The following is a 10,621-nucleotide window of genomic DNA, read 5'->3' on the forward strand; positions in this document are numbered from 1 at the left end:
AACCTATACTTCCCTTGTTCCTGTTTTCCCATCTGGAAAACAGACAAAAGGCAACCAAACAACGCAAAGGTCTCAACAAATAAGGGATATCCAAAACCAGAGATGGCCAGAACTTCTGTACCCCTGATGAAATAGTCCTCATACAAAACCTGATAATCAAATTCCTTAATGCTAGGAATCACAGTGAAAAATAGTATCTGAACTGACTTCTGTCAGATGAGTGAGAACTAAGGTTAATTCAGTGTATCTGAAGCATAGAAAGTGAGGGCAAAAGTGGCACAAGATGGGGCTAGAGAAGCAGAGAGGATTCTAGACCACGCAGAGTCTTAAAGGCCAACAGTGTGTTTTCTATTCTCAAAACAATGCTTGTGAGCGATGTTTATGAGCAACGTTCCAACTTGCTTTGAAGGTTTCTTGTGTGAAGAGTGGATTGGAAGGAAACAAGATATATGGACACCAGTTAGGACCTAATCGCAACAGACAGGCAAGTTCAGTATTAGGAAGTTGAGGAAGAGCTGGCTGACAGATTCCAAAGAAATTCAGGAGATGAACTGAAGCGGGCTTAATGGGGTAGGAGATGGAGGAAAGGAAGGTCTTAGGGAATTCAAGGGTTTACTGCACACATGAGCAAAGTCTCAAAATTAATCATTTGAACGTACAGAGGCGGATCTCCCAAATGACACCGGTTAGGAAGCAACGGTACGCCCTTTAGAATTCCTAGAGACAACACAAATCAACTGTTTCGATGGAAAATTCGGCGGGACTCTTGATTTCCATGGGAATACAGAGAAAAGAGACACTGATCTGGCTTGCAGGTATATTTAGGAAGTTGTTAGCCGGACATCACCTACTAGTATCATGTAAGTAGGCCGTCCGAAGTAGGAAGCTTAGGGGAAAAACCTGGAGGAAAACTTAAAAGCTTAAGCCACACCTCTACACTACACCACCTTTCACAATTTCTTCTCAGATAAGCATCATCCCCATCAGTGAAGAAACTCGTTCGTACCTCATAATAGGAAAAACAGGCCTAAAGATTCAATGTGTGTCTTGGGAGGTCCCATCTATGCGATATCTTCCTGGGACCAGAAAAGGCCCCAGGAAGATCCATCTCTGCACCCCTGAAAGCTTACCACCAAGGAAAATGACTAGGTCCATAGATTTCCTCCCTCAAACCAGCTTACCTCACACATAGATCATTAGCAACTCCGCCCTTACTCACATTATCACAGTCACAAGAGTGGTTAGGGAGAAAAGCACTAACCAGGGGAACTAAAACAGAGGCAATCCAGGCCAAGCTGGGCTGGTGGCAGATATCTTGCTCCTTACGCTCGGGTGCATAATGCGACTCACCACAGTGCCTTTTTCACAGACCCTTTTGAACGTTTCTCCACAGAATCCAACAGCTCAAGTTAGTTCATGACGCTTCAAGGTCAACAATCGTCAAGAGAAAAACATGCAATATGTCTTACAATGTTGGATTCCTTACAAACAGGACAAGGAGATAACCATGTAGACAAAACCAGAGCATTTGAAAACATCTGTATTCTACAAACACACCAGTGAATGCTATAAATAAGGTACTATGACATAAAACAAAATGAAAACTAGATGTGAGACTCTTCTCTTCAGTGTACAGACTTCATGGCAGTTGCTGCACACTATCTAGCTACTTAGATCTTTAACTCTCTGTTCTGTTAATACCAAATGAGGCCCAAGTGTGTCAACCTGTTTCCCACAGAAACCAAAAAGTCTACATGCATCTCTTTTCTCCTGTGCCCTTTCACCTTACCTGCTCCCAATTCTCCACCAACGTCCTCCTCTTTCTCTAATTATTCTCCTCTTCATTTTGCTTGGCCTTGCCCCCAAGCATGCAAGACAGAGAGTCCTAGAGGTCCAAGATTCTAGAGTGGCTGTTTGCAAGGCGGAGGAGATTACAGTAACTGCCACACTGTATATACTTCTGTGCAAAGAAAAAGGGACAGTGTTCAGAATGTCTCTCACATATAACAAGAGCTGGAGATGGCAGGATACCTGTGTGGCCCAAGGAACTAGAGCTAGCAAATTATGGGCCAAACAATTGCAACCAAAGGCTGGAAGAGGAAAGGTCTGCAACCAGCTCTGTCTCCTAGCTCTCTGGTATTTGCTGCCAACGGGCAGAGTCTATTTCGTGAAGCATCAAGCACTGAAAAGAAGACTCCTGCTGCTGGAAGGTGACAGGAAGTAACGTCCAATGCAAGATCAAGGCTTGTCCTCGAAGCAATGCCCATAATGGAAGAAAAAAAAAAAAGAGAAAGCGGAAGAGAAATGTTAAGTCGCAAGTCCAACCTGGCCCCCAGCCTAGCCCAGCCCAAGGAAGGTAGGAGTCAAGGAGAAGAAACTAAAAGAGAAGAGCCTTGGACCACAACATTCTCCACAAGGTACACTCAAGAAACTTCACCCTACTCTTGAACCAAGTTACAAAGAGAGCTTCTTAATCCCTACTTTGGCTCCTTAAAAGCTGCTATCAGTTCACTCATTAGACACATATGATTTCAGAACAACTGTAATAGTTCAAACTAGATGGCTCTTTCCTTCCTAAGGATTATTAATTAAAGAAGATCTATATAGCTCTAAGTATATGATACATAAAATAGAATACTCTGTAGAATATAAGTAACTCTTAGTTCAGTGTATTAATGAACGTCTGTAAGAAATGTTGCAATGATTTCCCTAATGGAAGAGCCTGGGGGAGGTAAATCTGTCTTCTAGGATTTCCTCCCCAGAGCTCAGAAACTCAGGTGTTGTTTTAGCTCTCCTACACTCTCTTCACCCAAGCCCGCCTTCCTGTTGGGGATCGGACCTCCCTATTGGCTCTCTCATACCTTTCAACTGCCTGCTTTGTGACATCACTCTCCTACCAAACCTACTACCACTTGGTAGAGTCTTGGGGTTTCCGTGGAGCTGTTTGGACCAGTAACCAGTGACCTCTGTACTGGACACGTGCGCCGTTCAGCTGCAGCCACTCAGACATCCTCTAGTGTTGTCTCCTCATCCCTTGTACCTGCAGTGGATGCTTCCTCTTCTCTGACCATGTCAGGTAAGAAAAGAAACTTTGGAAAGTTTTGCGTTCGATTTCTTTTGCCCCTAAATTGAGTAGGAGATTCAAAATAGCATGGAATAATGAGGGAAAGTATTGAACTACACGTCTGGAGACCTAATTTCACTTTTGACTTTGACGTTTACTATCTGTGTGACTTTGGACAAATCACTGGCTGTCTCACAAAGCCTGTTGCTTTCCTTAACTGTTACGTTAGGATACCACGTTGGGTTGATCACTCTGATCCCCTTCTTTTCCAGTATTGAGCCTTAAAGGGTACCCATGCAGAAAACGAAATCAGACACTTCTCAAGAGTGTTTCAACAGAAACATAGAAAAGCCAGGGGACATAGAAAACTAGCAATATATACCAAGATGTTTCATCTCTAATGGTCTCCCTCCACTAGGATTTCGACTAGTTGAAAAGAGAGAATAGGGAGAGAGGATGGAGAGTACTGGGCTCTACAGGGAGGCACAGAGTCGAGCGTAAGGAAGTTTAGGATGGTTTTCATTAGCACAGGCCAACAGGCACCAAGAGATGGGAGAAAATGTAAGAATGAAGAGGGAAAGCATAGAGGAGCTCTCAAGAAAAACGGAGTTTGCAATGGAATGCTGATGGGAACCAAAGATTTTCAATTAAAGCAGAAACAGCACAGAGGGAAACCTGCTCAGAGCAGGGCAAAACCAAGTTGATGGTAGCAAACCCTTACATTAACAGACTAAGAAGGAAAGTAAGGCCAGAACAGGGGATCACCAGGAAAGGCAGCTTATCAGAAAAGTCATACTCCGTTTTCTTTCTTTTATTGCCTCTCTGAATACAGTTGGCCACTTGACAGTTTTGAATATAAACATTTTAGAAATACGTTTTAGAAATGATGCCTCCTATAAACAAGCAACCACAGTGGTTATCTAGGGGGCTGCTTTTCAGTGTTTTATTCTTTCTAATTTTTAAACTAGGTAGACATTTCACCAATTCAACATTTTAAGTGATATCTTCTAAATTGAATCAGAAGGACTATTTTCCTTGGTGTGATATGTAGGTTCTAAGGCAAGGCTGCTTTTCATTTTTACAGTTATTTCCTTCCTAACACAGAGAGCACATTGATCAACAGCCATCGTTCGCTTGTAGATCTTAGCTACCGAAGAAGAAGAAGAAGAAGAAGAAAAAGTCAAGCCCCACATCTCTAATTCCCCCCACTTAGGGAATTCCCTGGCGGTCCAGTGCTTAGGACTCGGTGCTTTCACGGCCAGGGCCACGCGGCGCGGCCAAAGAAACAAAACAAACAAACATCCACGTTTATCGAAAACCATATTGTGGAGTCCTGTGGATTTTCTTACATTTGAAAATCTTTTTTAATTGGATTCTAGGCATGATGGTTTTTTGAGGTTTTGGGATGCCATCTTCTTGGATGCTGAAGATGATTCTAATCTAAGTTCTAGGATAAATCCAAAAACCTTCCTGATACATTTTAAGCTTCCTTTCTGCTTATTATATAAGCTATATTCATTGAAATATATATTTCTCCTAGGCTTAATACCTCTTACTTGCTGGGTAAAAATATGAAGGAGCACAATAATGAAACTCTTTTACACTTATTATTTTGCTGTCTGCTTCGTACCGGTTTTCATTGAAATACTTGTCTATATGTGTTGTGGCTACCTATACATGCACATTTATTGCATTCTGTTGCTTGTTATGCATTTTTTACTGACATACCTTCTCTGTCTGTATGCATTGGCTAGGAATTCATTCACCTCTATCACCTCCATCGTGTCTTCTGGTTAATAGTATTCACTAAAATAGAGTGGGCAAAATTCACTTTCATAATATTGCATGGATGGTACAGAATGCCATTTGTTAGTAAATTCATTAGGCTTCGATACTTGCCACATACCCCAGTTTTCATTAATATCTATGGATTTCTTTTTCGTTAACGTAATATGCTTGTCATGATTTTTCTTTGTCTTTCTAGAACTTATTGTATCTTCCTCCATATAAATCATACGCAATAGATCAGCTTATTCATCTATTAATTATTACTGCTATTATTATTGGTGGTGGTGTTATAACCACTTTACAGGTGAGGAATCTGAAGTAATCAGATAACTCTTCCCTTTCCAAAAGCACTTAAGAAATCCACTTTCGGGTAATCATTTTGAGGTAGGATGAGAAACCAGGCTTGAAGAGGGCAAAAATGACTCTTTCAATTCACCAGTTGGACTGAGCTGTACGTCACCTCTAGGTAATAGCGTGGGAACTGCACAAGCAAAGGGAGACACTGAAGACGACAATGGTAACAGCCGTACTGTTTTCTAATGGACAAAAAAAATGCCTATATTATAAGTTCTATTTCTCCTGCTTTCTGGCAGTATCATGCTCAGAGTGGAGTCCTGGCAAGGAAGTCAGGATACTTAGGTTCTGAAACCTGGTAATGATACTAACATAATGAGAGAACTTGAACAAGTCAACCCGACCTCTCTGAGCCTCAGTTTCCTTACTCACGAAATGAGACTGAGAACATCGAAGTTCTCTAAGGGCCTCCTAGTTCTAAAATGCTTCCAGTCTAGGAAATAGCATAGAAGTCAATACGAGTGCAGGCTGAAGGGAAAGACAGGGCAGGGAGAAGGTTGCTTCCAGCCTAGAGAACAATCTCTGAACCACACCACTTGGCTCTTCTGCCCGTCTGTGCCCAAGATGGGAGCACAGGCAGTGAATAGAGAAGAGTGGAAAACTGCTCAGTCCTTACAGCCATCATTAACTGTCTGATTTTGGGTTTCTCAGGAAGTAGTGATAGTAGAGGTGTCCTGATAGCAAGAACCTTCAGATGATGCCGTTCCTCAAACGTAGTGAGAATTTCTCAACCTCCCTGAGTTTTTCATGACCCTCTTGTTCTTACAGAAAATTTCCAACATCCATCTCTACTTGGAACTCTAAATTCTCTGCAGCATTCTCCTCCTGTGGTGAGCAATGCAACTTCCCTAACACGAAGTGTCTGCAACTTCTCCAGAGTCTCTGCCCCTGCCGTCAGTTCGGCATCGGCTACTGGTACCCCTTTCCAGACACTCATGGGTAGTGCCTACCTTTACCAACATTCTAGCACGACTATGTTATCTGGAGTTACTGACCACAGCCAGATCTCCACTTCAGCTGCTTCCTATCCAGGTGTTCTTGAGTGGGACATCACAGCAAGCACTGAAAAGAATTCTTCTTCACTCGGAGACTTTACTCTGGCACTCACTGACCGCCACACAGCTGCCTCCTCCATGTTTCTGGCAGCCCAGGATGATAAAACTTCAGACGCCAAGAACATGGTCCCTCTACATCCATCGCTTTCTGCCAGCCTTGCTCAGGGAACACCATCTCAGATTCCAAATCAGGGGCAGAGCCGCCTGTCACTTCCCTGCCAGGAAGGAAGCCAGGTATATTACTGTAACCAAGGCACACTGGGGTCTTTACTGTATGGAGAACTTGGCTCCTGCCCGCAATCCTACGGCTCGGCGTCATACACAGGAAGTCGGGCCTCTGGGCAACCAGAAATGGGAATGGGACTGAAGGAGATTCAGCCCACAAATATCCGACCACCAGCTTCCACCTCTGCAGTCTGCCACCCTGTGTCTGCTCAACGCATCACAGAAACAAGTTTTCAAGGTGAGTATAACAAACGCCAGAGAAAGTTGAAGAATGAGGTCGGCATTCAAAAATGGGGTCAAATCGACAGCTGGGAAGGGGTGTAGAGGCAGGTAGAATTTAGATCCTGAGCCTTTAATAACCACTACCTTCGCTCAGTGCCCTCTGTTTTTAGACTCTATATGAGAACACCTAGGGCTTCCCTGGTGGCGCCGTGGTTAAGAATCCGCCTGCCAATGCAATGCGGGGGACACGGGTTCGAGCCCTGGTCTGCGAAGATCCCACATGCCGTGCAGCAACTAAGCGCATGTGCCACAACGACGGAGCCTGCATTCTAGAGCCCGTGAGCCTCAACTACCGAAGCCCACGTGCCTACAGCCCATGCTCCGCAACAAGAGAAGCCACCGCGATGAGAAGCCCGCACACCGCAACCGAGAGTAGCCCCCGCTAGCCGCCAACTAGAGAAAGCCCGTGCACAGCAATGAGAGACCCAGTGCAGCCAAAAACATAAATACGTAGAATAAATAAGTTCAAACAGTAAATAAATACATAAACATAAATTACAAAAAAAAGAACACCTAATGCAGGTGGGAAGGTGGGAGGGCCACTGTAGAGGTCATCTATGCTACATGTACAAGAACGCCGAGAGCACACCAATCGGTACCACACTTTTCACTGCTGTAGCCGATCGTTCCCCCTGTACTGCCACACTGTAGCACTCCCTTCCCTCATCTACTGCTATAGTCTCTTCGGAAGGTGTTTCAGAACTCTTGTTATGTGAGTGCCAGTTGAACTGTCCTCACTTCCTTCATTTATACCAGGATTGAAGACCTTGTGGTCCGAGATCCTGTCCAGAGAGCAAGCAGGCTAAGACTCTGTCTTTGTTGATGTGTTTCATCAGCAAGGGCTCTACCCCCTCTCCTAGTTCATGGTGTGACGTGTTCTTGGCCTCTCGGGAAAGTGGGGAGAATGGAAAGGACCCTATATGAGAATGCTAGGCTTTGTAAAACATTTCAGGTTTTTAAAAATAAGACTCATTTTGTATTGGACTTATAACAGTCCTATGAAATACAAAGCGAGCCGAGAATCAGTGACAGGAAAGGCTCACCAGTAAGAATTACAACAGTCACCGCTTACCTCGTAGCATAGGGCACTGTCCGTGATCCTTAAGAAGAGTTAGTAGAAATGCCTTGCCCATCTTGCCCCTGAACCCCTTGAAAGGTACATGACTGCTGTGTTGGTGTTTAGGGGGAGCATCTCACTTACCAGGGACTGACTTCTCCCTTGATCCCTTTGTAGGGATGGAGACCTCCCCCCTGGTGATGAAAAATTCCCTGGGATTGCAACCTCCAAGCCAGACGTTTTGTGTGACACAAAGTCAAGAACTCCCCAAGTCCTGCAGTAGCAGAAACAGCCACATACTTGAGAGTAACCCACCATCTGAACTTGGGGACATTTCAGTGACAGCTCCAGTCCAGAGTGCCAGGCGTCTCCTGGCCCTGCCTCCAGCTCCAAGCCAGGGACAAATAGAGAGTAAGCACGTGGATGATATCAAAACCAAGCTTTCAAAGCCTCTGGATGCCTACCAGATCCCAACAGAGAACCAAGATCCTCCACTACTCCCTTTAGGAATCCCTGATATTCACCAGCCGCTGGCCTGCACCGATCCCCTCAGCCAAGAGGAGCAGCCTGGTTCTGAAAATGCTGATCTGGGAGAGAACAGCCGGAGTCGTCAGGACCTAGGGACACTTGAAAATGGGATTGAACCTAGCAGTGGTCTTGCAGACATTACTACACTGGCGGAGGATATTCACCTTCCCCAGCTCTTTAATCCTTTGAAAGATCTTGATCAATCCCAAGGTCCCAACGTGATCAAAGCTAAAGACACCAGAGCCATTAAGGTGAATCAGGTGCAGGAAAAGCCAAGTGTCATAAAGGTTCCCTCTGATCAACCCAGGAAGAACAAACAGAAAGCCTCTGAGCCTATCAGTGGCGCTCCCAAGGCCAAAATCCAGCCAAAGAATCCAGAGTGCCCGTTAGGGGGAGAAGTGGTTACATGCCACGCTGCAGTCAGTGACAGGGCTCCTGTGAACACGGCCAAGCACTCTCAAGGCAAACCTCAGAAAGCTGCATCCAGAAAGATCAGCAAAACTAAGAGCCACGGGCAGGAAAAGACCAAAAGGACCAGAGGGAGAAACAAGGCTGAGGAGAACAAGCAGTCAGGGAACAAAGTCAAGGCAGAAGAGAAGCCAGCAATCCCCCACACGAAGCGAAAGGAACACCAAACTGAGCTTCTCCAACAGAGCTTTCAAAAGCCTCGAACCTCCCTTGGTGTGCGCATGCTGGAGTCTGTGAAGGTTCTTCATGCGCTGGGGAAGAAGAATGAGACGAAAACTGGGCGCTCTTCCTGTCGGCTCTTGGGAAAGTCAAGCAACCCCAAAGACCCCCAGCCACCCCCAGCTATCCAGCCATGGCGGCATACCCCACGTGAGGGGAAGGGTCCTGAGAAAACGCAAGTCCAAGCCCAGAAACCAGACAGCAGTGCTGAAACAGAGTGTCCGTCTCCAGCCCAGTATGAGCGGCCTCCTCCTGGGAAGGTCAAGTTGATACCTCTGCCTTTTTCTGCCTGGGACAAGCCTCAAGCTCGACCCGCTCCTCGGAGGCCACAGTCTCTGGCCTCACATCGGCCTGCTGGGGCTTACCGTGCCCAGCCTGGTTCTACTGACTCAGCTCAACCTGCTGCAGCCAATTCATCCCAGCCAGCTCCTGCCTCTTTGCCAGGCCCCGCCAAACCAGCTCAGCCAACTGTGACCAACCCAACCCAACCGGCTTGGCCCAACCATACCCAGCCTCGTGTCCCTCAGTCTGCTGCTCCTAGGCCTGCACCCTCCAAAACTTCATCTGGCGCTCCTCTCCAGCGGGAGCCTGTTCCCCCTGCTGTGAATAAGCGCCAGTCCCCACCCAAGCTCCAAACCCACTTTCTACTCCAAGACTTCAGCAAGCAACGAGTTCCATGGAGGGAACCCAACGTGCCTGAGCCAGTCATGTCAAAGCCCATCGAACAAGAGCAGAGGCCAGAGCGAGAGGCCATGAAGAGGCGGGCTCAACAACAACGGGAGAATGCTGCCAGATACACCTCTTCGGGCAAGCTGCAATTTTTCACCGAGAGGGAAAACGAAATGGAAATTGCCGACTACTACGGATACGTCAAGTGAGAGCTGCTAGGATTCTTGGTGCCACCTTGGCTACCAGCTGTTCTTCCATACACAGGTAAGACAGGTATAGAACTGAATAAGTAAATGGAATACAATTAATAGACGAGTAACAAACCTTTCGAATTTTCAGATGCTGCTAACTGGGGCGTGAGAAAGGAAGGACTGAAAGTTGGATGGGAGAATGAAGGAAAGGGGTAAAAACTGAGCAAAGAGGAAGGAACTTGGCCCAGGGCTAGGAAGGCCAAAAGAGACGTATGGATTTAGGAAAGGAAGCAGGAGCGAGGATGAAATGGCAGAAGTAAAAAGCAGGGTCAGAGGTCTGGGTTGAAAGAACACAATTGGAGTAGAGTTGAAGGTGACAGAAGATGAGTCTAGGTTTACTAGGAGAAATAGAAAAAGTCTCTCGGGGACGCTGGCCTTAAGTCTCACAACCACCAGATAGGTATTTCAGAAAACAAGAGGTTCAGGACACATCTCTGAAAGGTCTGAGTTGCCTTATTCAGGTGTGACTGTAGTGGGGGAATAGGGAAATCTACCAGAGAAGTGGCTAGGGCTCAGAGTTATCCTAGGGGCAGCTGACGACAGGGGCAGAGCCAAGGGAACTGCTGGATCAGGAGGCCCACGAACAAAGCAGGGGCATAGCCGCCTGTCACTTCCCTGCCAGGAAGGAAGCCAGGTATATTACTGTAACCAAGGCACACTG

The 10,621-nt window shown here is 46.1% G+C and overlaps 1 pseudogene across 1 annotated transcript; it reads left to right on the forward strand.

The window, feature by feature from the left end:
* The first annotated feature begins 2,988 nt into the window (after positions 1-2,988).
* LOC309622098 (uncharacterized protein C2orf78 pseudogene) lies at positions 2,989-9,918 on the forward strand (annotated as a pseudogene). The gene is made up of 3 exons: positions 2,989-3,076; positions 5,975-6,724; positions 8,003-9,918. The product of its transcript is annotated as an uncharacterized protein C2orf78 pseudogene (transcript).
* The last annotated feature ends 703 nt before the right edge of the window (positions 9,919-10,621 follow it).

Source organism: Balaenoptera borealis (assembly GCF_965194805.1).
Source record: "Balaenoptera borealis genome assembly, contig: HAP1_SCAFFOLD_1514, whole genome shotgun sequence".
NCBI classification, from domain to species: Eukaryota; Metazoa; Chordata; class Mammalia; order Artiodactyla; family Balaenopteridae; genus Balaenoptera; species Balaenoptera borealis.